The 3,762-nt window shown below is 41.0% G+C and overlaps 1 long non-coding RNA gene across 2 annotated transcripts; it reads left to right on the forward strand.

The window, feature by feature from the left end:
- The first annotated feature begins 350 nt into the window (after positions 1–350).
- LOC122077010 lies at positions 351–3,014 on the forward strand. Of its 2 annotated transcripts, XR_006139680.1 has the most exons (5): positions 351–1,597; positions 1,672–1,831; positions 1,899–2,539; positions 2,613–2,671; positions 2,756–3,014. It is a non-coding gene; the product is annotated as an uncharacterized LOC122077010 (long non-coding RNA). The 2 variants fall into 2 exon arrangements; XR_006139678.1 differs by having other exon boundaries at positions 351–1,831.
- Positions 3,015–3,762: the final 748 nt, after the last annotated feature.

Here is a 3,762-nt window from a genome sequence, read left to right on the forward strand (position 1 = left end):
TTCCATTTCTCATGTAAATAATTTTTACCTGCCACATGAATTTGACTTTTACCTTTCTTTTGATTTCCACTTTCCATTTTTCATGTGAATAATTTTTACCTACCACATGAATTTGACTTTTACCTTTCTTTTGATTTTCACTTTCCATTTCTCATGTGAATAATTTTTACCTACCACATGAATTTGACTTTTACCTTCCTTTTTTATTTTCACTTTCCATTTTATGTGAATTTGAATTTCCAACTACCACATGAATTTTTACCTTCCCTTTGAACTTTTACTTCCCATGTGACATAATTTGCAACTACCACCAAAATAATTTTGAATTTTGGTAGTAAGAAACTATGATTTGCACCTTGGGATTGGAATCTCAAATTCTTTTTTTTTTTGGGAAAATGAATTTTTTACCCATAAAATGGTCCGCCCTCCTTTGTTTATTCCTCATTCTAACTTTTCTAAGTGAAGAGTGATTCGTGAGTGAGTGGGTTCGGGTTTCTGGAAACTTTAGGTTTTTCTTGAAGTTCTTCATTTTGTTCTTGAAGTTCTTCATCTTGTTCTTGAAGATCTTCATCTTGTTCTTGAGGAAGGAGTCATTTGGATAATTTGACATTCTTGTGGGCTTTTTGTGCAAATTGAGAAAATTTTTGGGGCTTCTTGTGATTTTGAAAAATATGGATGAAAGAAGAAAGAGAAAGACTTGTGGAGAAATCCAGCTAGAGGGTTGCAAATAGTTCTTTCCAAAGGGATGAGGGCTTCGCCGATTGGTACTCCAGACAGACTCTTCACAACAGTCGGAACCACATCTACAACTCGATATGGTGTTCTTGGGTAAGTCTTCACATTTCATTCATTATTTTGATCATCTTTTATTCATGTTTTGTTTTTCTTTTCTTTTCTTTTTTATTATCTTTTATGTTGTTTTTTTTTTATTATTATTTTTTATTTCCATTAGCATAAGGGGAGGGAACCACCTACCTTGGCCCTGTATGGCCATCTGAACATGGTTTAGTCATGGTACAAGATGCTTCCTCATAGAGTGAAGGAGATGGCTGATGCATCATACCTGTGCCGGTTAGCCCATGTAGAGACCCGAAAGTTCAATCCGGCACTTGTGGGGGCCTTGATGGAGCGGTGGTGGCCAAGTACTCATTCTTTTCATCTTCCTGTTGGCGAAATCACCATCATGCCTTTGTGCTTTTATGCCTTAATAGGCATTCCATTTGGGGGTAGACCCATGGCCCTACCCGAGACTCCGCCTGTCAGGGAGTTTACAGACTTGACAGGCATCACCATTACAGCTGACCAGACACATATCCATCTAGGGGAGATCACTGCACGATGGTGGAGAACTGGCCTATGGGTGAACCCAGGCAACATGGCATAGGTGGCCCATTCTTTCTTGCTATTTGCTCTGGGTCAGTGCCCTTTTAGTGACCTCCGAGGGGGAGTAGACATTCGCCTGGTGTTCTTCTTTCAGAATCTTACGGCGGTAGATTCTTGGGATTGGGTTGGGGCCACCTATACATATCTCTCATGGACCCTAGACCTATTGTGATATGGAGATCGAGGTCTCAAGGGAGTGGGCTTCATCCTCCAGGTAATTTTCCTTTTTATACCTTTTTCCTTTCATTTATTTGGATTGCACTTTCTTACTTTAATCTCTTCAAACAGCCTTGGTGCTTTGAGCACTGATGGATTATAGCTCCCAGATTGAGGGATCCTCAAGCATTTTTCTTCCCTATAGCCACAAGGTAGGGAGATAATTAGGTGCTCAGGGCTTGGTGCCATCTTCCGAGGACCACTGCTTACTCTTTGGAATGATCTCACTGAGGTATGCCACATCTGACATTGAAATTCCTTTTATCATGTGCTATACTTAGTTTTCCTTGGATTTGCAGGTCACTTAGAGACCATTCTAGTGCCTCGTATTCCCAGATTCTGACAGATAACATTAGCTAGACACTTATCCAAGAATCAGGTCCTTTTCTGGGGCATATGGGGCCACATCTAGTATCTGGGAGAGAGAGTGTTCCCTAGTGGTTGGATGTCGAGTCACGCCTCTCTCTCGGTCTTCCTCCACCCACTATGCATTGCCCAAAGATCATCCCTATGGACAAGATTGAGAGTTTGGCTGACAGAGTATGGGATGACTCATTTTTTGACTGGGATAGGGACTACAGAGCCTTCCTGGAGGAGGGGATAGTATGCACCCCTCTTGGTTATGATGGTCTAGTGGTATGTTACCCTTTCTTGAGTATTTTCTTCAAATTCTTTCTTGTTTTGGTCTTGGCTGATGCTCTTTTAGGGGAGAACACGACGTGTAGACCCTTCTATTGTTCGGTCGCATGTCAGTGGTGTTGATATTTTACAAGTAGGACCCTCTACCAATGCAAGTGGGTCTCTCAGAGTTGCTAACATCCCCTTCTGTGGCTTCCCCGCTTGGTGCTATCCCAACGTGGCCAACCCCAGTCTCCCTCATCTTCTGGAGCAGAAGATAGATGTAGATGCTTCCCTTGGGCTGCCCATTCCTTATAATTATGTGAGTATCTGATCATTCATCAATTGACTCTTGACTTCCTTTGGCTGATATGCTCTTTCTCATGTGTCTCCAGAGGTCTATTCTGAGATCAAGAGGATGCATTATGGCCTATGCGAGGCAATGGTTGCGAAGGTATTTCATACTTGCCTCTTTTGTTTTCTTTTTACCCTTCTTCTTGCATCATTCTTCTTCTTGATCATTTCCTATATTCCTTAGGATGGGAGGATTGGCGCCTTGGAGAGCCAAGTTAATTCCTATAAGCAGGAAATTGCACAGCAGCATGCACTGATTCAGGACATGACACAGAGGCTGGAGCAAACTGGACTAGCATCTGTGGGTTCCCCGATACTCTATGGAGATGATTCAGATAATGGTTCAGATGATGACTTTTGACCCATAGGGATTTGTTCCTATATTTCCTGTAAACACATACACATGTATATTTTCCTTTTTCTTTTTCCCTCCCCCTTGTTTGTTCATCATTTTGTTTTAGCATCTTATGAATGAAAACATATCTTTGGTACAATGAAAATCTTTTCTTTTTGTTTTTGATTTTTTTTTTTTATGGTTTGCAATGTTTAGGCATAATCAATTCCATAACTCAAGTCATAATTAGAATAATAGGGATAGCACGAGAATCCAACTACTTCCTCATTCTGTTACCAAGTGAATTACATAAAAAGGGAAACAATTTTCCTACCACAGACAGGATAGCTGAGTAACAACATAGGGAGACAACTCTTGAGGTGGGTGAAAGTTCACTAACTCCTCTGGGTCCATCACCTCAAGCCCATAATGTCAGTTGATGTACGTAAGCAAATAAAAGAATGTGTGAGTCAATCCCATCAACCTGACATAATTGTAGCTAGGGGTATTCATCAGAAAATTTCTTATGGCCTCCCTGGGCAGCTCCATACGATATCTTGCATAGTCTTTTCCTATAGATGCTTCTCCCAATCAGTGATAAGGTCGAATTCCGGAACTTCCCTCTTGTCCCCATAGCAAAGAGCTTCGAGTGGGCCTCCTTTTAATGGTTTAGTTAACTTCAATTTCTCGAGGAGCCAAATCTAAAAAATAGCAGGACTCCCTTGATAATGATCTAGTCTGAATCTATGGCCATGGCTCATGTTATCAAATCCCTTGAATGTTTTTGCAAGAACCATAGGTATGATGTCACCTCCCTTCTTAAATTGTTTTACCACCTCAATTAGCATGGGTAGTGC

The sequence above is a fragment of the Macadamia integrifolia genome, chromosome 1, assembly GCF_013358625.1.
Source record: "Macadamia integrifolia cultivar HAES 741 chromosome 1, SCU_Mint_v3, whole genome shotgun sequence".
NCBI lineage: Eukaryota > Viridiplantae > Streptophyta > Magnoliopsida > Proteales > Proteaceae > Macadamia > Macadamia integrifolia.